This window comes from Dasypus novemcinctus, chromosome 12 (assembly GCF_030445035.2).
Source record: "Dasypus novemcinctus isolate mDasNov1 chromosome 12, mDasNov1.1.hap2, whole genome shotgun sequence".
Classification (NCBI taxonomy): Eukaryota; Metazoa; Chordata; class Mammalia; order Cingulata; family Dasypodidae; genus Dasypus; species Dasypus novemcinctus.
The window spans coordinates 90,157,658-90,182,893 of record NC_080684.1 but is presented as its reverse complement, the minus strand read 5'-3'; the positions used below and the strand labels follow the sequence as shown (position 1 = coordinate 90,182,893).

Below are 25,236 nucleotides of genomic sequence, written 5' to 3'. Positions count from 1 at the left end.
GCTGGCATAGGTGTTGTTAGCATCGACAATCAGTTGTCCATAAGTAAAGGAGAGATTACTCTTAATAATGTGCGTGGGCTGAATCCAAACAGCTGGAGGCCTTGAAAGCAAAGAACTGAAGGTTCCAGAGAGAAGAAGAAAATCTACCGGGAGGCCACACCCTCTACTCCTCCTTGAGTTTCCAGTGTAGGGGCCTCCACTAAGAAATTTGGACTCAAGATTTCAATCAAAATCACTCTTACTGGAATTTCCAGCCTCTAGCCTGCTCTATGGAATTCAGACTTGTGAGCCCCAATTATGTGAACCAGTTCTCTGGAGAAACCTTAGAAGTTCAGGAGTATAAGCAGAAGTATGGTGTGGGTAGCATCAAGAAACAATCCCTAAAAGACAGGTAACTTGTCCTTTCTCATCTTTTTCTTCTTTATTTTTCCCTTCTTCCTCTGTCTGGAATGCAGGTGTGATGACTGGAACTATAGCTGCCATATTGGATCATGTGGACAAGGGCCACCCTTCAGAATAGGATAGTGGTAGGTTGTAAGAAGCTTGGATCTCTGAGGACTTTGTAGAGCAGACCTGGGCAGGCTGTCCCCAGATATTTATTTTAAGTCTGTTTCTGGAAACTGAACCTAGACATTAGTCTACTCTTTCTGCCTCCTATGTAGAGAATAGACTATAGGGAATTAAAAAGAAAGACTTTTCATACAATTTAGGATCTTACAAAAACCTCTGTCAGATCAGTTGTTTTTGTCTTCTTGGAAAATCCCTTCTTGAAAAGGGGTTCTCTCCTGGCAACGCCCAATGCAGGTGGCCATTTTATTTTATTTAACATGGGGCAAGATTAAAAACTGGGATAATCTCTATGTCAGGAATAGCAACACGGAGGCTTGGAGAAGTTAAGTGAAGCTTATTAGTTGTGGCTAAAATATGCTGACTTTGAAGTCAGCAGATCTGTCTGTATCTAAATTTTGCCTCCAACACTTTCTAAGCTTGGAACCATGGGCACGTTCCTTCACCTCCCTAAGTCTTGATTTCCTATTCTGTAGAATTGGAATGATAACAATGCTGCCTCTTACTATGGTTGTGAGTAGTAAGTAAAATAAACAACGTGGAAAGACAGCATAGCGCCTGCCACAGATTTGGAACCCCACACCTGCTAGTTCCTGCCTCTTCTTATCTTCTCCCCTCTCCCTCTTCCCCTCCCTTAATTATGTTCAGGAAATGGCAATCATTCCAAGATCAGTGCTCATCACACAATTAAGAGGGAACATTTTTAGAAGGAAGGGAGGGAATGGCGGTAAGGAGAGAAGCACATGAGTGTATGTGGTGGACTTTCAAGTTCAACAGTGACCCTCAGATTGCAAGATAAATGTCAAAAGTGACCCTGGAAGTGTGGAAAGCTCTAAGAAAAGAAGGCCAGCATTTCCTCCTTCAGCCTGGAGTCTGGAGACATTTCCAGTGTTCTTAGCTGCTCTCTTCCTGATTCCTTTCTTTTCTCTCCCCTTCTCTATTGCCTCTTCTCTCTCCTCTTCCAGACTAAAAATAGGAACAGTGAAAAATGCTTGGTAAATCATCTGGTCTTCAGGCTGTTTTTTCTTGGAATGACTGAATTTTTTATTGGATTGGCAGGATGTTTTGAGCCTCTGTGAAGAGGACTCCTCTGTGTATTTTTATCTGAGTACTGGGCTTTGGAATGCAAAGCAGTACATACATGTTTCCTTTTTGGTAGCAGATTCTCTTCCTAATTATGTTTTGCTCAGACTAATATTAAAATGAATTGGCTTCCTCTGACAACAATAAGTGTAATAATAACAGGAAATGGCCCAGAATTACACAATAATAAAAATAGAGCTGGAAGGGAAGCAACAAAACTCGAGAACATTTTGCTCATACATTTCCCATTCCATTCCATTCCATCCCATCCCATTCCATTCCATCTATCCATCTATTCATTTAGAAAACATTAAATGCCTACTATCTTTATAACTGCTGAGATAAATGAGGAGCCTGAACAATTGGACTTTTCTTTTTCTATCAGAAATTTGTGAAACATCAAATACCAAGAATTAAAAAAGCATATGCTTATCTGTTTCTGTATAAAGACTGGCCTTAATTATGCCAATGTAATGCTTGTGTAAGTAAGATTGGTGAAAATAATATTCTTCCAATAATTAAATTATACTTTCAAGACTCTGATAAGTTTTATAGAAAAGCAATCTGGCTAAACTTATTTAACCTAGTGTAGCAGTTTGATATGTCTATGAATCCCCAAAATAGATATTGGATTATGTTTGTAATCTGGTCTGTACCTGGGCATGTTTAAGTTATGATTAGGGCTTTAAGTGGGCCATGTCATTAGGGCGTTGAGTCCCCACTCACAGATAAAAGACATGGCTAAGGACAGAGTTGATGGTTTCTGATGTTGGAGTTTTGATGTTAGAGTTTGATGCTGAAGTCTTAAGCTGGAGCCCTGGGAAATAAGTTCACAGAGAAAACAGAAGCAAACCCTGGGAAGAGAGGACCTGAGCCAGGAGAAGAACACAGAGGAAAAGAGACAGTTCCTTAGGCACCATAGAAACCCCAGGGAGAGAGACAGAGCCATTCACCTGACAGTCTACAGCCGACCTTGTGGAGAAAAGAGAGGAGCTGAGCCCAGAGGAACCCAGGAAGCCTGAACCCTCGCAGACGTTGGCAGCCATCTTGCTCCAACACATGAAAATAGACTTTGGTGAAGGAAGTAACTTATGCTTTATGGCCTGGTATCTGTAAGCTCCTACCTCAAAAAAATACCCTTTACAAAAACCAACCATTTTCTGGTATTTTGCATCAACACCCCTTTGGCTGACTAATACACCTAGTAAGGCCCAAATTTATTTGACCATGGAACTTTTTTCCTGTTTTCATTGACTGCTTTTGAACTTTGGAATTAGGATTACAGAACACAAATCTTCAAAGTTTTGATTCTCAAAGAAATTCTCTGCTGTCTTCTGTATAATTAGTCTTAATATAATGCACCTTTATTCTGTGAGTTGGTTGCTTAGGCCTCCATAAAAAGGTTATTCTCCTAACAATAGTATATTCTGCTCATCACCATACTTAATTCAATCAGAAATATGAAGAGTAAATGGCCTTTGCTTTTGCAAGCAGATAACCATCAAACCTTACCTAGTGGAATGCACATTCAAGAGGAGGGAAAGGGGTATCTATGTCCTAGACCACTTTCTTCTCTGCCCTCTCTGCACAAGAAGTCCTTGATCTCATTTCTACCACAGGATGGAGACCCTCGCCAGTTCTCTTCACCCCAGATACAGCTCTTCTTTGTTAAAGAGGTGGATAGACCTAGCAACAACCCCGTCATTCACTTACATCTGCGGGGTGGAGGATTGTCAATCCACCAGGTGTTCACAGGGTTCATGGGCAAGTGAAGAACATAACTACAGTGGTTTTTGGGGAATAATGTCAGTGAAGCCCTCATTCTCACCTGTGCATGCATCAAGTGAGGTGAAAGAAGATGAGGCCTACGTCAGAGTACAAGGAAAGCCACTCTGAGCATGCTCAGTAGGCCCAGGTTGATCCAGTAGACTTGGTATGGTGCAAGCAACAAACAACAGCATGTTTCATTAATGACAGTTGCCAGAGTGTCATGCACAGTAGAGAAGCCTAAAAGGGGTCAGCCCAGGGATCCAAAGGATTTTTATTAGGTTTTTATTAGGTGAGACATCTGCTCCCATCTCTGTTGCCAATTAGGTTTCATTAGCCTCAGCCAAGGCTTACTGATAGCCGAGAGCTACAATTGAAAGGAGACGTTAACACCTTTACGGGAACTGTAAATCAGGGGCTGCTCTAGTTGTCTGGGAGCATCTGACAAAACACCTCCCTCTGGTTTTCTCCAACTAGGGGTCTCTGTTCCTGGACTGGTGCACAGCCAAGTGGTTGTCTAAACACCTAGGCTCAGTGGGATCCGTGAGAGCTTCCAGGGCAAGGATAACGATCTCCAGGGAAATTTTTATTCCAAAGCTTTTATTTTTTTTTTCTTTCTAAAGTATTGCACACATGTGGAAGATGATTTAGAATACAAGGATATCAAAGGGAAAGAAATAAAAGTCATCCATTATGGTATTGTCCTGATCACCTTCCTTCCTTGCATTTGTGTCTTATCTCCATGGCCTTGAAACCACACTGTTCCCAGGATGCAAGCCCTGGGTTTTATGCCACTCAGGGCCCCCTGGGTGGTCTCCCATCTCGTGATCTTTGCAATGGCTGTTCTCCCTTCATGGAATGTTCTCACTCACGATGCTCCAGTTCACTGCTCCAATGTCACCTCCTCTCTGGCCTTCTGGCCACACAAGCTAAAATAATTTAGCTTTATCATTCTTCCATTTCTTGCTCTGCTCAGTTTTCCTTCAAGGTCCTGCCCTATCTGATATCAAATTATAGAGTTGTTTGTTTATTTTGTTTATTACTGGTGATCCCCATTACAATTTAAGCTCCACGAACGCAGATCATGGAATGGCTGTTATTACAATAGGCTTAATCCATCCCTCATGGCTTAACATTTTGGTTAAGTATTCTCTCCCCATATCTTTTTTCACATTTTTTAAACCTATGTGCCTTGAAAATATTTAAGTGATTTAGCCATGCTGGGAAAATCTTGACCTTGAAGACTTAGCAGGCAGTTTGTATTGGAGGAACAGTCATCAGTAAGCTGTGGTTGGACATGAATTTGAATTCTTCTGATGGAGAAGATGAGGAAAGTGGGGAAAGCTGCCTAGGCAGCAGGGTCAGCCACGTCATCCTTGGTGGTCAGTGACAGGACAATCCCCTCACATACAGTTTACACAAGTACTTAAGGCTTATGGAAAAGAAGAAAGCACCTGAAATATATAGGTAAGTAACACGAGCTTCAAAGGCCCCTGAAAAGATAGTTGGAGATTCCCAGGTATACTTTTTATTGCATATCAAAGGATTATTTTCTATGCAAATATTTCTGAAATTTAAAGGAAGTCATTAGGTGCATATGAATCAATATTTACAAGTAACTTTTCCTGGAGCTCTTCTTCAAAACTTTAATGACAAAAATTAATGTACAAGTCTCAAAGAAATCAATGAATTTCAGAGGATTGGTCATTTCTCTGCCCTTCAAGGGCATATTTCATTTCCCTCTTCTTTACTTATCTACTTAACACTTAATTCAACTAATATTTATTAAGTACTTTCTATATGTCAGTTACTGGAGATACAACAGTGAGCAAGACAGATGTCCTTTTGCCATCACAGGACTTAAATCTATTAGGGGAAAGAGTTCAATTAATAAGCAATTACAATAAACACCCTCTTTTGGCAGAGAGACACTTCATCACCTGAGTTATATATTGACAAACTTTTCCAGTAAAGGACCAGAGAGTAATTATTTTCAGCTTTGCCAGCCATGCAACTTCTATCATAGCTTTTCAACTCTGCTGTTTTAGAGTGAAAGCACCATAGACAGTACGTAAGCAATAACCATGACTGTGTTCCAATAAAATTTCATTTACAAAAATATGAGGCAGGTTGGATTTGGCCCAGGGTGGTAGCTTGCTGACATCCATCCTAAGCTGTGCTCTGGAAGAATTCCTGGCAACCTTCTCGGGACACCACAGGACATCTCTCCATAACAACTTATTGTGTGTCCTGTCAAGTACATCTAGGTCCCGGGACTCTGCAGCTTCTGAAAGAGAACAGACGATCTTGAAAGATCTGCCTGAGAGCCCTAAAAACACAGAATAGGAAACGACACATCCTCGGTAGTTCTACCTAAAATATAAGGTCCAGTCACCTGAGCTTATGATTTCCCTTCCCCCATCTCCCTCAGAACCTGGGACACTGTCCTTTCCCAATGACTGGTGGATGTGCCCAATGTTTGGAGGTAGACCAGCAGCCTCTGAGTATAACTTTCCTCTATTGGAACTTATTCATGTTTCCTATCCAAGTTTCCAAAGCCTTCACTCTCAATATATTACTTCCCAGAAGCCATGGTTTGTGGCCTGAACTACATGTACCACACCCTGAGGTAAAACTTCCAGGCCACATAAAGGCTTGGGTGTATAAAACTTCCAGAAATTTCTATGGTGAGTTGATCCACCTGGATCTAGGAGTAGCATAAGGCCTCAATATTATAATTATAGGATCTCTGAAACCTTTGTATTATGGTATAAAAAAGAACAGTCAAGGTCCAGAGCCACAGGTTGCTGGGTTACAGCCATGACTGAAACTATGAACATGATTCCATACAAAAAAAGTTGCCAAACTGGAAACAAGGACAAAGTCTGAAGCATAGAGAATGAATGACTCTTTGTGACTGAGGAGGTCATTCCAGCATTCAACAAAAACGTTTTCATTGCTTACTCTAAGTCAGGCACCAGTCTAGGAGGTGGATGAGATAAAAATCATTACCCTCATTGAGACTACAGTCTAGATCCAGAAAAGCTCCCTGGTAGAGGGGATATTTAAACTTGAAGGAGCCTTTATATTGCACAAATCCAGGGAGTGCCATTTGCTTCATTGTCTACATGAACGGTGAAATGCACCACCTGTATCGCCTTATGTGTGACTCTGACTTGAGTCTTAAAGAAATGTTAGGAGTTTAGTAGGGCCAGAAGGGGAGCAGAGGGAAATAGAGTGTGCAAAGGTATCAATGATCATTAATTAGGGGCCTACTGTTTACATGGCTCTAGGCCCTGCGGCTGCAATAAGGTAGATTTTTATGAGTTGAAATATACAACCAGCTCAAGCCCTCAGTCATAGAATCCAAAAAAATATTTATTGAGCACCGTGTTCCAGGCTCTGCTATAAAACCTGAGGATATAATAATGAACAATTAGGGCCCATCCCCTTATCATTAGCAAGGGAGTGGAATAATTAACACTTTAAAATCTAATCACAGGAGGCACAACTTACTCTCTCTGCTTAGAGGAGCCCGCACCAAATCTTGGTGTATATTTCTGTCTCTCTCTCCCATTTGTCAGCAAGCTCTGTTTTCCCCGCATTTTCCAAATAAATTCTTTTTACTGACCTAGCTAAAACAAAAAACAATGAACAAAGCAGAAGCTGCCCCAAACCTCAAGGAATTTGCAATAATTTCATGGGTGATGTGCATTTCAGAAGTCAAAGGCTTAAGAAAGGTTATTACCAGGAGAACATATCTAGTCTGGGTGGTTAAGAGCTCTGTTTTTCTGTTGAAAGAGGGTGGAAGGAAGGAGTTGAAAGCATGATAAAGGGGGCTAGATTTGTATTATTTAGGAAATCAAATGGCCACGGCAAAACAATTCAGGAGTGTCCTTAAGGAAAGTGGGCAGCATGATAAATGACTTTTTAAAAAAATTTTATTTATTCATTTTTTTAAAAATATTACATTAAAAAAATATGAGGTCCCCATTCATCCCCACCACCCCCACCCCACCATTCCCCCCACAGTAACACTCTCCCCCATCATCATGACACATCCATTGCATCTGGTGAGTACATCTCTGGGAACCGCTACACCCCATGGCCTGTGGTCCACGCCATAGCCCACACTCTCCCACATTCCATCCAGTGGGCCATGGGAGGACATACAATGTCTGGCAATTGTCCCTGCAGCACCACTCAGGACAACTCCAAGTCCCAAAAATGCCTCCACATCTCATCTCTTCCTCCCATTCCCCGCACCCAGCAGCCACCATGGCCACGTTTTCCACACCAATGCCACATTTTCTTGATTATTAACCACAATAGTTCATGAATAGAATATCATTAAGTCCACTCTAAGACTTACTGTATTCCTCCTTTCTGTGGACCTTGGCTTGGTTGTGTCCATTCCACATCTGTGTCAAGAGGGGGCTTAGATTCCACATATATCTGGATGCAATCCTCCTGCTTTCAGATGTAGGCACTCGAGGCTCCATGGTGTGGTGGTTGACATTCTTCAACTCCATGTTAGCTGAGTGGGGTAAGTCCAATAAATCAGAGTGTAGGACCTGAAGTCTATTGAGGCTCAGGGCCTGGCTATCATATTGTCAGTCCAGAGATTCAAATCCCCTAGATATATCTTAAACTCCAGCACCAAATACAATTCCAGTCAAGTAGCATGAAAGGCTTGTGAAAAGAGATCACATCTGAGTCCAGCTCCATCACGCAGAAACACCAGCTCCAAAGAAGGGCCAACCGACATGTCAGTGAACTCCATCTGCCATGACCATAGAACCTGTGGGTCTCTTTAGCCCTCAAAAGAACCAATACCTGGGGTTGTATCTACTTTATCTGTCTCTGAGACTCTGCTCAGGTGTGCATAAGGGCAATCCTTCTGACAACCTCCAGACTCTTTCTTAGAGACTCATAGCCATATAAACTCATTTGTCCTTTCCATTTCCCCCTTACTTTAAGTCAAACAGCATTTTAAACTCCTGTTATTATATGTAGACAGGGATATTCTGCTGGTCCGCACTGAGCCTTTAATTCAAGGTCATTTTCTAGTTACGTCATCAGCTGGTACTTGGTATCGATCCCTCGGTGCCAGGGAGGCTCATCCCCAGGTGTCAAGTCACACACTGGGGGGAAGGCAGTGCATTTACATGCTGAGTTTGGCTTCGAGACTGGCCACATTTGAGCAACACGGAGGCTCTCAGGAGGTAACTCTTAGGCACAGTGCTGCTCTAGGCCTTGTTCTTATTTCAGGTGTGTAGGCTCACAAGCATAGTCATTAGTATCAGGGGCTCACTGTTGGACCCTCATTCCTTCCTGGTCCTTGCCGTTGCACTTGGGGGACTACTGCTGCACCCCTAGGGACCACAACAGAACCCCCCCTCCCCTGGCCAGGAACCCAGTACCCCCCCCCCAGCTATTGTTTTTCATTGTTTCCACTATGAGTATATCCAAACATTTCCATGCACCCTGGACACATGCCCTGTATAACTCCCTGTCAACCATATGTCCCCTGTCAATAACATCCCATACCAGTATTCCTCCGCTGCCATTGTTGAACCACTCTGTGATCCAAAACTTCCTGAAAAGTGAAGCCCAATATAATGTCAGGTTCCCTTAATAGTAAAATGGAATATAGCGATGAGTTTAAAGGTTAGATATAGAATGCATATTGATTTGGAAAAATCCTACATCCTATCTTTTTCTTTTCTTTTTTCCCTAATTGAGCTTCTCTTCACAAAAGCCTTAGAGCACAGTAATTCATATATACAATATACAGTACTCCCACATATCCATTATAAAACCTTTTCCCTTCCACAGAGATAATCTTTTAACTTATTCATATCATATTTACTGAAACTGATGTACAGATATTGAGACAATAGCTTTCAAACAAGGTAACATTTGTGTTTACATTGTGGTTTATACTTTAGGCTATACAGTTTTCTAAATTTTTTAGTTATCCTATGTTTTACATTATGGTTTACATTATTAGTCTGTCATCCCCTATATGTTTTTTGTGTAATATTACATGTTTTATATCCATCCTTGTGTACTCTTGTGAAACAGTTCTTTTGCCCTCACCTTTACTTTGGTTCCATCTATTCAATATCTATTTCCCCCTCCCCTTGGGGCCCACAGTGACAGTCAATCTTCATTTCTTGAGGAGCCATGTTCAGATAAATGACTTTTAATACACCATCTTCTTACTATCCCAGATAGTACATCTTCATGGGAATGGATGGAGGGCTGACCTCAGCATGCTTTTAGTGGGAGGTAACCTTGTTCCTCTAAATGAGAATGGACAATGGTGTAAGAATTGTCAAATATTAAGGGAACAGATTCTGGAATACCAGTGATCCATGACTCTACTCTCAAGAAGGCAAACTCAAACCGTTTCTAAGAGCCTGGCCTCATCTTCTCTTGGAAATAGCCAGGCAGAGGAATCCCACATATCACCTCTGTAAGGAGAGGAAGAGTGGTCCACTGATAAACATGAGCTAGAGAGATTGTGATAACACTAATGCAGAAATTATGGACCGTGGCTGATTTTTGAGATCAGACTTCTCCAAAGATGTCTGACATTTGATCCAGAAGCCAGTCAAATGTACCACATTTTATTTATCTGGGCAAATTAAAGTATAGCATCCCTTAAGGAATAAATACAAATGCAACAACCATGTCTTCATTTCAGAAGGAAAAGTCCAAACACCATACTTACAACAGTAGTTCTCAAACTTCAGCATGCACTTGAGAAAACTGGATCACTCATGGAAGCACAGATTACTGCACCCCACGCCCAGAATTTCTGAGTAAGAAATTTCTGAGTAGATCTGGGGTGGGGCCTGAGATTTTGCAAATTTTATGAGTTCCCAGGTGATGCTGATGCTGTTGGATCATGTTTGCATAACCACTGACCCTTCTTAAATTGTGAGGCCTTTCAGGATCTGGCCCCAAATCTATTGTCCACACTTCTTTTCCCCATCATGCACGACCTTCCAGCAAACTGAAACTTACTGAACATGCCATAAAAGAGACCACCTCTGTTTATTATTCCTTCCACCATCAATTCCTCATCTCTGCCTCATGAAATTCTTCAAAGCCCAGCTTAAATAGTGCCTTCTCTGATCTTTTAATTCAGAATTCAGTTTTCAATTCAATGAGTTTTCTGCGCACTAATCTTCCCTGGTAGGTTTTCATCTCCTTGAAGACATATCTTGTCACTGATGCATTCATTCAATAAACACATATGATACACCAATTAGGTGCATGTGCTTGAGCCTGGCTGGGAACTAAGGCTGTAAAAGAAAAAGATATACACTAACTCTACACCTTGTGGAGTTTATCTCAGAGGGTATAAAGACAAGCAAACTGGTAGCTACAATAAAGAGTGACAAATACTAAAAGTTGGTTGTAAGAACAGTTGGGAAAGGCACCTTATTCAGTGTTAGCTTCAGGAAAGAATTTCCAGAAGAAATGATTCCTTTATGACTGAAGGGTAGTGGGATTTAATGACAAAAGGTATAGGAAAAGGAAGTAAGGAAAAGGGTGACCCAGGCCAGAGTTGAGAGAGAAGGTATGACTGAAGAGTCACATCTGAGGACAGGAAAGATGAGAGACAAAGCTGAGGAGAAACCTAGGATTGGTTTGTGATGATCCGTGAATACCACGAGTAGCAGTGTGGGTCCAGTCAGGAAACAAAAAGCACATGTTAGGTTAAACTGGGAAATTAGAGGCAATAAACTGATAACTGACACACCATGTCAGAAAATTTAGACTTTACCCATAAGGATTCTGAGTAGGGGAGTGGCATGTCCAATTGCAAGCAGTAGATGTACAATTCAAATTGATGTCAATTTCTTTTCTCAATAAATGCCCAGGAAAGAAAAATGGCTCTTTCCACAAATAGTCACCCTTTGATTTAAATTTCCTATATAGTCTGCTACATACACCATACAAAAACAACAACTAACACCGACTTTAGAGCATACTTTCCATATATAGCCATAGACCAGATTCAGAATTGGGCAAAGAGCAACTGGAAGCTCCTCAGGCCAAGCCTCAAAGAAGTTCATCCAACATTCTCAATTGCAATGAAACCCTAAATCTAAAAAAGGCAATTTGTGCAGTGCTCATTATGGTTTTATTATGGAAGTTCTCCACAGCTGTGGCCAGGATCCTCCCACTGTTCACGGAGTGATGAGTCACAGAAAGTGTGTGAGCATGCATTATTCCATAAAGCTGATCATACAATATATTTATATGTGGTGCTCGATACCCTTCATAGTAAACATACATTAAATTTAGACATACCTTTATGTGTTTGTATAGGGGAGGTTTTGTGAAATGATGAATAACCCTTCTTTGCATATGCTTTAAAGGTTTAAAAGTGAACTGAAATTGACCCTGTTCTACTCCTTTATAATATTCTTTTGGTTATAATAGGAATCTAATAGCATGAAAATGAAATCAGAGACTTCAGTTGGGTTCCCTTATCTTGTTGAGAAGGAAAACAGGACAAGTTCAGAGTAGGGAAAAGTCATGAATGCCCATGGTTGGAACAATTAAAATTTTTAGAGGACCTTTGGATTCTTGAAAGTGACTTCTGATAAGACTCCCTTTTGCACTTTGGTTCTCCTCCAAACTCCCAATTGTTTTTCTCATTCTCCTTATCCTGCACTTACTCCCTAAATGTTGCGTATCCCAAAGTTCCAGCTTCAATCTCTTCTCTTTATCATTCGATATCCTCACTTCTGTATGCTGTCAAACACACCAATGGACTCAACTACCAAATATGAATCCCCAGCTTTTGAGCACAAGTTCCACATTTTCAACTGCTTATGTATGGTAAATTGAAATTTTCTTTCCAATACTTAATTACCTCCCAGTGAAAGAAGAATACAACCATGTCCTTTGCCATGTAGTTATGCAGGACCTCCCACTAGAATAGTTAAGTGTGTATTTCCCCGTCACTTGGATGTTGAGCTTTGTCATATGACTTGTTTTGGTCAGTAGTCATGAAACAGGAAGACTTTTAAATGAGTTTGCATGGCTTGGTTGGATCTCTTGTACTTCTTACGTCATTGCACTCTAAGTCCTACAGCCAGCAACGCCTTGCCCCAAGAAACATGACTTGACTACTTTCCCTTAGTGTTCTGTAGAAGAGCTCAGTGGACTGTCTTCTATACACAGGACAAGTGCTGGGATGGCAAGTCTCTCAGGATACCACAAGATTGGTCCAGAAATTCAGCATGTGCATGAGTGTTGCTCTGCTCCCTCTGGAAGTGGGACCAGGGACTCATACTGAGTACATGGCCAGCTCTGCACCAAGTGGGTGAGTGGTGGGGAAGGGATCAGCCAGGGAACCAGGAGATCCTATTGCTTCTAAATGGCCTTTGTCTTGATCCAGTGCTCACCTATTACTGCAATCCTTTAGTTGCTTTCTGGATCTTTTAGAAAGATGTTTTCAACAGTTTCTGCTGGTTGTTCAAAGCTTCTTTAGGGACAGAGCCCTGAAGCATTTTACTCTACCGTATTGTTTGTGGCCTGACCCCAAATTGAGCTTGTGGAGACTAAAGCCTACAACCTGCAACTGCTGAGACAAAAAATATATAAGATGTGATTAAGAGCACATATGAACATGGGAAATTGTCAGGTATTTGGTTGAAAGTATAATGCTGAGAAAACCTTTTCAAAAATATAATAAGGAAAGTTACCTGTTTAAGATGCTTAAAGAGGATAATCTGTTGCAGGACAGGCACCTAGGGAATATGTGAATGCTCATCTTGCCATAGTGGATTATACCATTGGATAAAGACCCATATAATGAGAGTGAAGGTATACCCACATCCTGGGAGGACTGATGCCATCAAATAGAGGGAACTGTATCTCTCAAGAGAAATGGTGGCTCCCAGTGCATTAGGGCAGTTGAGCATGTCAAGCCCTCAACACTGTTGCAAGTATCTCTGAACATGGCCCTTCAAGCAATGAAGATTGACTGTCACTGTGGGCCCTAAGGGGAGGGGGAAAGAGATATTGAATAGATGGAACCAATGTAAATGTGTGGGCAATAGAAGTGTTTCACAGAGTACGCATGGATGGATATAAGACATGTAAAATTACACCAAAAATATATAGGGGCTGATAGGCTAAAATGTAAATCATAATGTAAAACATAAGACAACTAAAAATTTAGAAAATTGTATAGTCTAAAATATAAACCACGGGAAACAGACTTGGCCCAGTGGTTAGGGCATCCATCTACCACATGGGAGGTCCGCGGTTCAAACCCCGGGCCTCCTTGACCCGTGTGGAGCTGGCCCATGCACAGTGCTGATGCGAGCAAGGAGTGCCGCACCATGCAGGGGTGTCCCCCGCGTAGGGGAGCCCCACGCGCAAGGAGTGCACCCGTAAAGAGAGCCACCCAGCACGAAAGAAAGTGCAGCCTGCCCAGGAATGGTGCCGCCCACACTTCCCATGCCACTGACGACAACAGAAGCAGACAAAGAAACAAGACACAGCAAATACACACAGGGAACAGACAACCAGGGGAGGAGCAGGAAATTAAATAAATAAATAAATCTTTAAAAATATATATATATACATAAACCACAATGTAAACACAAATGTTACCTTGTTTGAAAGCTATTGTCTCAATATCTGTACATCAGTTCAAGTAAATATAGCATGAATATGTAAAAAGATTATTGCTGTGAAAGGGAAAAGGTTTTATGTTGGATATGTGGGAGTACTGTATATTGTATATATGAATTACTGTGATCTAAAACTCTTGTGAAGATAAGCTTAATAATTAGAAAAAAGAAAAGAAAAAGATAGGACATAGACACTGAGGAAAAGAGGGAAGTAGTTGCCTTGCCAATTTGCATGCAGGACAACACTTATTGCAGTGATGGAAGGCAAAACATCAAAAACAAAGCTTTTGGATTTTAAAATTTTTTTTTTTTAAAGATCTATTTATTTATTTAATTTTCCCCCCTCCCCTGGTTGTCTGTTCTTGGTGTCTATTTGCTGCGTCTTGTTTCTTTGTCCGCTTCTGTTGTCATCAGCCGCACGGGAAGTGTGGGCGGTGCCATTCCTGGGCAGGCTGCACTTTCTTTTCACGCTGGGCAGCTTTCCTCACAGGCGCACTCCTTGCGCGTGGGGTTCCCCCACGCGGGGGACACCCTTGTGTGGCACGGCACTCCTTGTGCGCGTCAGCACTGCGCATGGCCAGCTCCACACGGGTCAAGGAGGCCCAGGGTTTGAACCGCGGACCTCCCATATGGTAGATGGATGCCCTAACCACTGGGCCAAAGTCCATTTCCCTTTAAATTTTTTGATACCCCAATTTATTTTTACCATAATTTTTCCATATTAATATGTATTCTATATCTAACCTTTAAACTCATCACTATATTCCATTTTACTATTAAGGGAACCTGGCAATATATTGGGCTTCACTTTTCAGGAAGTTTTGGATCACAGAGAGGTTCAACAATGACAGTGGAGGAATACTGGTGTGGGATGTTATTGACAGGGGACACATGGTTGGCAGGGAGTTCTACAGGGCATAAATCCAGGGTACATAAAAATGTTTGGATATTTTCATAGTGGATACAATTAAAACCAACAACTGAGGGAGCGCTGAATTCCTAGCCAGGGGAGCTCTATCACAGTCCCCAAAGGAACAGCAACAATCCCCCAAGTTCAACAGCAACAACCGAAAAAGAATGAAGGTCCAACAATGAGCTCTTGACACAAATGACTATGCCTGTGAGCCTGTGCACCTGAAATAAGAACAAGGCTTAGAGCTTCAGGGTGCCTAAGAGTTACCTCCTGAGAGCCTCCGTGTTGCTCAAATGTGGCCAGTCTCGAAGCCAAACTCAGCATGTAAATGCGTTGCCTTCCCCACAGCATGGGACATGACTCCCGGGATGAGCCTCCCTGGCACAAAGGGATTACTACCAAGTACCAGCTGATGATGTAACTAGAAAATGACCTTGAATAAAAGGGTCAACTCGGACCAGCAGAATATCCCAGTCTACATATAATACCAGGAGTTAAAAATGCTTTTTGACCTGAATCAAGGGGGAAATGGAAAGGACAAATGATTTTATATGGCTATGAGTCTCCAAAAAGAGCCAGGAGTTTATCAGAGGGGTTGCCCTTACGCACACCTCAGCAGAGTCCCAGAGACAGATAAAGTAGATACAACCCAGGTATTGGTTCTTCTGAGGGCTACAGAGACCCACAAGTTCGATGGTCATGGCAGATGGAGTTCAGTGCCATGTCAGTTGGCCCTTCTTTGGATTTTGTGTTTCTGTGTGATGGAGCTGGATTCAGATGTGATCTTTTTTCACAAGCCTCTCCTGTTACTTTTACCAGAACTGTGGTTGGTGCTGGGGTTTAATATATACCCAGGGGATCTGAATCTCTGAACTGACCATAAGATAGCCAGGCCCTGAGCCTCAACAGACTTCAGCTCCTACACTCTGGATTATTGGACCTACCCCATTCAGCTAACATGGAGTTGAAGAAGGTCAACCACCACACCATGGAGCCAAGAATGCCTACAAGTGAGAGCAGAAGGATTGCATCCAGCACCCATGTGGAATCTAAGCCCCCTCTTGATAAAGATGTGGAGTGAACACAACCATTCCAGGGTCCACAGGATGGAGGAATAGAATATGGATGAGAGTGGACTTACTGATGTTCTATTCATGAACTATTGTGATAGGTAATTGAAGAAGATGTGGCATTGGTGTGGAGAAAGTGGCCATGGTGGCTGCTGGGTGTGGGGAATGGGAGGAAGAGATGGAGATGGGGTGTGGGGATGTTTTCGGGATTTGAAGTTGTCCTGGGTGATGCTGCAGGGACAGTTACCAGACATTGTATGTCCTCCCATGGCCCAGTGGATGGAACGTGGGAGACTGTGGGCTATGATGTGGACCATTGACCATGAGGTGCAGCGGTGCTCAAGATGTATTCACCAAATGCAATGAATGTCTCATGATGATGGAGGAGATTGTTGGTATGGGGGGAGGAGTGGGGTGAAGAGGGTGGGGGTATATGGGGACCCAATATTTTTTTAATGTAATATTAAAAAAATAAATAAAGACAAAAAAAAAGAAAAGGAAAAAAAGAGCACATTAGACATGGAAGAAGAAAAAAAACTAGTGGGCTCGAAGACATAACAATAGAAACCATTTTAAATGAAGAACAGAGAGAAAAAAAGATTTTTAAAATTGTAAAGAGCATTACTAAACTGTGGAGCAATGTCAAGCCTCCAAATATATATGTAATTAGAGTCCCTGAAGGAGAGGACAATGTATTTGAAAAAATAATGACTAATTTTTCCCAAATTTTGGAAAACTATAAACTCATGGATCCCAGAAGCTTAACAAACCCCAAATACATGAAAATTGAAAACTATTCCAAGGTATATTAAAATCAAATTGCTCCAAACTAGTGATAAGAGAACACCTTAAAAGCAGCCAGAGAAAAGACATATTACATTCAGAAAATAATAGTAAGTATGACTGCAGATTTATTGTTGGTAACACTACAAAGAAAAGGATAGTGGAATAATAGTTTTAAAGTACTGTAAAAGCCTCACAAAATTAAGTCTTTATCCTATACCTAATTAAGAAATCATTCAAAATGAAAGTGGAATAAAGTTTTTTTCACCATACAAAAGGTGAAAAAAAATTCCTTACCAGAAGGTCCTTACTGTAAGAGATGTTAAAGGAAGAAGGAGTTGGCGGACTTGGCCCAGTGGTTAGGGTGTCCACCTACCACATGGGAGGTCCATGGTTCAAACCCCGGGCCTCCTTGACCCGTGTGGAACTGGCCCATGCGCAGTGTTGATGCGCACAAGGAGTGACCTGCGACGCAGGGGTGTCCCCCGCATAGGGATGTCCCCCGCATAGGGGAGCCCCACGCGCAAGGAGTGCGCTCCGTAAGGAAAGCTGCCCAGTGCAAAAGAAAGTGCAGCCTGCCCAGGAATGGTGCCGCACACACGGAGAGCTGACGCAACAAGATGATGCAACAAAATGAGACATAGATTCCCAGTGCCACTGACAACAACAGAAGCGGACAAAGAATATGCAGTAAATAGACACAGAGAGCAGACAACCGGGGTGGGGCGGGGGGAGTGGGAGAAATAAATAAATAAATAAATAAATCTTTAAAAAAAAAGGAAGAAGGAAAAGTAAACCAGTGGAAATATGGTTGATTTGTTTATTTTTTGCAAAGGAGTGAAGGGCAACAGAAATAATGCCAAGAACAAATTATTTGAAAACACAACCTACCCAAACTCACACAAGTAGAATGGTCCAATACCTATTAAAGTATTAAATTTGTAAACAAAAACCTTCTCACGAAGAAACTCTAGGCATTTTTTTTTTGTAGAAACTGAAAAGATGGTTCTAAATTTATATGGGAACACAAAGAACCTAGAATAACTGAAACAACTCTGAAAAAGTGAACCAAGGTAGAACTAGAACTACCTGATTTCAAGATTTTTTAAAAATAAAAATACAGTTATAAAGACAGTTTTTTATTAGGGTAAAGACAGAAAAAAAGATCAACAGAATAGAATGGCATGTTTAGAAATAGAACCAATACATATGGACAATTTACTTTTGAAAGAGCTACAAAGGCAATTCAGTGAATGAAGAATAATTTTTCCAAGAAATAGCACTGAAATAGTTGGATATCCACATGCAGTTTAAAACAAAGAGAAGAATTTTGTACAATATTAAAAAAATTAACTCAAAAATTAACTCAAAATGTTAACTTTAGACTTTAAAAAAAACTTTTATAAGAAAACATAGGAGAAAACTTTTGTGACCTTGGATTAGGCAAAAATTTCTTAGATATGACACCATTAGCCCAATGCATGAAAGAAAACTTGGTAAATTGGATATCATCAAAATTAAGAACTTTGGCTCTTTAAAAGATACTGTTAAGAAAATGAAAAGACAAGGCATAGCCTGAGAGACAATATTTACAAATCACTTATCTAATTGAAAAAACCTATATCCAAAACATATGAAGAACTCTCAAAACTCCATAAAAAAATAAGGAGCACATTAAAAACTGAGTCAAATGCAGGGCTCCTGAGGGTCTGGAATCATCTAGACACTATAGGGAAGGCAGACAACCTCAGCAATTCTGCATCTTGTCAGTGGCTTTACTTTGAAATATATGCTCCCCAAGGTAGGAGAGTTAGACTCAATTGTAATTTCCCTACACATGGCTCTTCTGCCCTTCTATTTGAACCTCTAATTAGCACTATACCCTTTAAATATATGTCCCAGAACTTATTCTTTGGTCTGTTCATATGATGGTTGAGCCCTGACTCTCAGCAGAGTTGTAACACCTACTTTCCAGTTCATTGGACTTGCCCAGAACAACTAACAAAAGGATGATGATGGACAACACCGATCCAAAAACAACCAGAGTATACAACTGCAAGCAAAACAGTTCCATCCACCTGCCCCATGGGATCTAAGCCCCCTCTCAATCAGAAACAGAGTAGGCATCACCATCCCCAAATCCTCAAGATTGAACAATCAACAATCATAAGAGGGGAATGCAACCATAGACTAAAATAGATTTAATATTGTTCTAGCAATGGAAGAACTTATATCACTGATACAAATGGCAGTGGCTACCAGAGGTTCTAAGGAGAGGGAGAGGGAAGAATAGGTGTAACATGGGGTATTTGGGGGATTGGAATTGTTCTGCATGACATTGCAATGACAAATACAGGTCATTGTACATTTTGTCAAAACCTATAAATTGCTTGGTGCAAAGTATAAGGTATAATGTAAACTATAGTCCTTGTTTATTAGGAATGCTTCAATATGTGTTAATAAATTGTAACAATATACCATACTAATGAAAGATGTTATTAATGGGGGAAAGTGTGGGAGGGGAGGGGGTATATGGGAATCCATTTATGTAATCTAAAGCTTCTTTAAAAATAAAAATATGTATCAAAAAATAAATTATGAAAGGGGGAAAATGGGTCAAAGATTTGAACCATCATGTCACCAAAGTGTGCAGATGGAAAAGATACTCAACCTCATTAGTTATTACAGAAAGCACATTAAAACCATAGTGAGATATCACTAAATCCCAATTAGAATTTCTAAAATTAAAAAGACTGATCATACTAAGTATTAGAGAGGATATGAAGGAAATGGAACTCCCACACAACTGCTAGTGTAAGGGAAAGTAAAATGGTATAACTTTAGATAATTTTGTAATTGCCCAAAACTAGAAACAATTCAAATAGCCATCAACAGGTGAATGGAAAAACAAATTGTGGTATATACATATAAAACACCATGTCACTACAATAAAAATGATACACACAGCAACATGGATAAATCTCAGAATAATTACACTGAATAAAAAAATCCAGGCCAAAAAAGAGTACCTGCCATATGATACTATTCAGAAAAAATTTTTAAAATGTTAACAAACCTGCTATAGTGAAGAAAACAAATCAGTAGTTTCCTGGGAATGGGAGTGTATTATTGGGGATTGAGAGTTTGGAGGGCTGCAGGAAGAGATTATACAGGAGCATGAGAGAAATCTTGGGGATAATAGATATATATTCATTATCTTGACTTGGAGATGATTTCACAGGTGTATTAATATGTCAGCTCTTATCAAAATCTACACTTTAAATATTTGCAGATTGTTGTATGCCAATTAAACCTCAATGAAGTTATTAAAAAGATTTGTGAAAATTTTTAAATGATCAGCTACTACATAAAATTCCAAAATTAATAGTAGAATCTTGTCATATTAATGAGGGATGCATTTGCAAGTCTTATCTGAAATAAACTTCAAATTTAGTTGGTTTCTTTATTTTACTTTATTTACAAAGTTAGAATATTCTAAAGAAATTTTTTATCTATTGACTTGGAGGGTTACCCATCATATATTTTTGGGTAATAAACAGCAAATTGCAAAATAAAATGTATGTTTTATTACTTTTTTCTTCCTAATAAAAGAATGGGAAAGAAAGGAAAATACATGAATGTGTATTTATATATGTTTACATGTTTGTTCAAGCATAGAGGAAGATGCTTTGGAATGCAGCAAGTATTTAGTAGTTTTCGATTTCCAATTGATGAACGTACCTCATCCCAAAGCTGGAAATTGCATATTTCAACTTAGGAGGTGCGGCAGTTTGATATTATTTATGAATTCCAAAAAGAGATATTGATTGTATTTGTAAACTGGTCTGTTCCTCTGGGCATGGTACCTGATTGAATTAGATTCACCTGAGATGTTTTGATTAAATTATTTTAAGATTAGGGCTTTGATTCAACCACATCATTAAGGTGACTTAGAGTTGAGTTCCCATCCCCTTAGTGGGCTATATAGACAGACACTCAATCAAGAGCACAGAAGTAGATACACAGAGAACACAGAGGAAGAGAGACAGCTCCATAGACCGAGCAGAGGCCCCAAGAAGAGAGATGAGCCTGATAGTTTGCAGCTGAAGAGAACAGAGCAGCTGAGAAGCCCTGAGAGATGAGCCTTACACAAGCCTACAGTTAAGATCAGAAGAAGGTGGGACCATGGAGCCTTAAGAGGAAGAACAAAGGCTGAACTCTCACAGACATTGCCCGCCATCTTGCTTCAAAGCATGCAAATGACTTTGGGTGAGGCAGTACCTCTTATGGTACCTTGAGTTGGACTCTTCAGGCCCTTGTGACTGTAAGCTTCTACCCCAAATAAATACCCTTTAGAAAAACCAACAGATTTCTGGTACTTTACATCAGCACCCCTTTTGGCTGCCTAATACAGGAGGCATTGGTCAGTGAATTCCTAATGCATTGGTTGTCTTCTGCTCTGGACAGTATTTCTTCATGATATGTTGGAGTACTTAGGCCTGGTTTTAAAATATAACCAATAATATATTATCAGTGAGTAGCTTCAACAAGTGAAAAAAAATTGTCAAGCATTGAGAATGAATCAAATTCCCAGCAATTGACGTGTTGGCACCACAGCTTTGTTTTCTTAAGTAATCCTAATATATAATCCTCATCACTGGAAGGCCCAACATTTGGGGTCTGATATGGAGGATATGTTGTTGAGGTAGTCCACTTGAGCAAGCCATTTGAAACAATTTTTTAAGTGATATTTTAGTGTCATCCTTCATTTGAAAAAAATTATGAGAATTCATTTCCCCTCAAAAGCCAGCATACCCCAGTGCCAAAAAGCAATATTATTACTCACTGCTCAGTTCTTAACAAAGAATACAGAAGTGACCGACCCTCTAGCTGCAGGCTGCTTCTACCTAAAATTTTCACCATTTCTTTCAACCCTGAGTCCAGAGCATAATGTTGGGGCCTCCCTGTCGCACAACTCCAGGGGGCACTGTGGACTTTATTCCTTTGGAGCACAATGCCACTAGTGTTCTTTGGAGTTGTTTCAGCCAGATCTCTTTCAGTCAAGCAGTGTATGAGCCAGCATTCAGTGTAAGCACTCTTATTTGCATAGTAATACCATCCTGACTAATTCTAGCCTACACATGGATCACAAAATAATTGTTAATTGCGTGAAAAGTATCTTCTCCTGTGGAAGAGGTTTTAAGTAATTAAATGGAACAAGATGTTGTCTTGCACTTTCCCCTCATATGTGTCACGCACGAAGGCTAAGAACTGATTCATACTCTGCACATCAGTAGATTCATCCAACAATAAAGCAATAGTAACTTCTCTCCATTGGGCACGGTCCCTAATAAAAAAAATCTGAACTATCATTGGATGAAAGAGTCTTGCCACTGCCCCATCTTTAGTTTTCTCAGAGCATAATAGTTCTTGTTAACATAGGGGCAGCCCTATAATCCTCTTGGCAATAGTGTGATTAAAAACTGTTTTGCTTCAAAAACTATGAATTTGGATGATGCTTTAATAGCTTGGATCTCTTCACTGCCTTAACTCATTCATCAGCTTTGTGTTGAAAAGAATTATTTTGTGCTATTTCTGAAGAAACACAAGTGTTTAGCAATTATATTTCTGAGCCTTGTTTTAAAAAAAAAGTGAAAGTGTGGTTGATTTTATGTTCCTATTCTACAAAGTTTCAAAACAGATAATACTGTGAATACTAAAGAGTAAAATGATCTAACTTTCAGATATTCACTCATTCATTCATTTATTTATTCATATATTTATTTAATTCTAATGTCAAAGTTGTTTAGATATAATTTGCCTATAGTAAAATACAACTTCAGATTTTGATTTTTCATGTACATACTGAGGCTGTCAAAAACTTATCACATTAGCACACAGATCCACTTGTCCCAGCACAAACACATTCACATTTACACATGAAGCCTATTCTTGTTTATGTTATAACATTACTGGGAGCTGTAGTAATTAGGTACCTATTTCCATCCCTAACATTATGCTCCAGCAAATCACCTTTTTTTTTTTTTGACTCCTAATTCCTCTTTTTATTTTTTATTTTTATTGTCTATGGACATGTTTTTTTTTAAAGATTTATTTATTTATTTAATTCCACGCCCCCCCACCCCACCCCGCCTCCAGTTGTCTGTTCTCTGTGTCTGTTTACTGCGTCTTGTTTCTTTGTCCGCTTCTGTTCTCCTCAGCAGCACAGGAAGTGTGGGCGGCACCATTCCTGGGCAGGCTGCACTTTCTTTCGCGCTGAGCGGCTCTCCTTACAGGGTGCACTCCTTGCGCGTGAGGCTCCCCTACGCGGGGGACACCCCTGTGTGGCACAGCACTCCTTGTGTGCATCAGCACTGCACATGGGCCAGCTCCACACGGGTCAAGGAAGCCCCGGGTTTGAACCGTGGACCTCCCATGTGGTAGACAGATGCCCTAACCACTGGGCCAAGTCCGTTTCCCCTGGACATGTTTTTTAAAACGTATTTTTAATTTATTTTTAAAAGATACATAGATCACACAAAAAATCTTACCTTAAATATATAAAGGAAGTTCCCATATGCCCCACTCCCCATCCACCCGCACTTTTCCCACACCAACAACTTCTTTCATTAGTGTGGTACTTTCATTGCATTTGATGAGTACATGTTGGAGCACTGCTACACAGCATGGATTATGGTTTATATTGTAATTAACACCTTCTCCTAGTCCATTCAGTGGGTTATGGCAGGATATATAATGTCCTGCCTCTGTTGCTGCAATGTCATTTAAGACAACTCGAAGTCCTGAAAATGCCCCCATATCACACCTCCTTTTCCCTCTCCCTGCCTTCAGCAACTCCAGTGGCCACTTTCTCCACATCAATGATATAATTTCTTCCATTGCTAGAGTCATAATAGACTAGTAAATCCACTCTAATCCATATTTTATTCCTACATCCTGAGAATCCAAGGATGACAATGTCCACTTAACCTCTAAATCAAGAGGGAGTTTAGATCCCACATGGCTGATAGATGGTATTCTCCTGCCTGCGGCTGTAGACTCTCTTGGTTCCCTGTTGTGTTGGTTGGCCATCCTCACCTCCTGTTAGCTGACCTGGATAAGTCCAATGAACCAGAGAGTAGGTGCTGCTACTCTACTGAGGCTCAGGGCTCAACTGGCACATAGATAGTCCAAAGATTCAAGTCTTCTGAGCACACACCAACCCCAGCTCCAACCACAGGTTCAGTAAAAGTGACAGAAGAGGCATGCACAGAAAGGTCACATCTGAGTCCAACTCCATCACACTCAGGAGCACAAATTCCAAAGTAGGGCCCACTGGCAAGGTACTGAACCCCAGAACCATCCACCATGACCAGAGAACCTTGGCATCTCCACAGCCCCCAGGAGCACCACCACCCAGGTTTGCATCCGCCCTTGGCCTGCTGAGATGTGTGTCAGTAGGACCCCTCTGATGACCTCTCAACTTATTTCTAAATCTCTTAGCCATATAAACTCATTTGTCTTTACCATTTTCCTCTTGTATTCAAGGTCTTTTTCTTGTTGCAGCACCAGCCAGTGCTTGATAGTAATCCCTCAGTGCCAGGGAGGCTCATCCCTGGGATTCATGTCCCATGCTGAGGGGAAGGCAATGCATCTACATGCTGAATTTGGCTTAGAGAGTAGCCACAAGCAAATCAACTTTGAGCCTCTGATAAATTATGAAATTTGTAAATTTTCGTAATACAATGATGGTGAAAACTGAGAACTTAACGAACGTAAAGAGTAATACACAAATGAAGTGAAAACATATGTGTTATCCATTTGTGGTTTATAAGCATGATGAATGGGTGTTCACATGGTTGTGTGAAATGTTCCTTCCTCAAAACTTGTTATGACATCAGCACATTAACTGTCTGACATGAAAAAAAGAAAAAAGAAAAAAAAACCCACCCAAGTTAAGTGAACATTAGCAAAAGCAACATTTAAAAACATGATGGTACCAGAGTTAAAAATGCTTTTTGACCTGAATAAAAGGGGGAAATGGAAAGGACAAATGAATTTATATGGCTATGAGTCTCCAAAAAGAGCCAGGAGGTTATCAGAAGGGTTGCCCTTATGTGACCTGAGCAGAGTCCCAGAGACAGATAAAGTAGATACAACCCCAGGTATTGGTTCTTCTGAGGGTTACAGAGACCCACAGTTCTATGGTCATGGCAGATGGAGTTCAGTGCCATGTCATTTGGCCCTACTTTGGAGTCTGTGTTTCTGTGTGATGAAGCTGGACTCAGATGTGATCTTTGTCCACAAGCCTCTCCTGTTACTTTTACCAGAACTATAGGTGGTGCTAGGGTTTAATGTATACCCAGGGGACCTGAATCTCTGG

General features: G+C 40.7%; 1 non-coding gene across 1 annotated transcript; it reads left to right on the top strand.

Moving 5' to 3' along the window:
* Positions 1-24,668: 24,668 nt before the first annotated feature.
* Positions 24,669-24,772, top strand: LOC131280794 (small nucleolar RNA U13). Its single transcript, XR_009188467.1, has one exon. It is a non-coding gene; the product is annotated as a small nucleolar RNA U13 (small nucleolar RNA).
* The last annotated feature ends 464 nt before the right edge of the window (positions 24,773-25,236 follow it).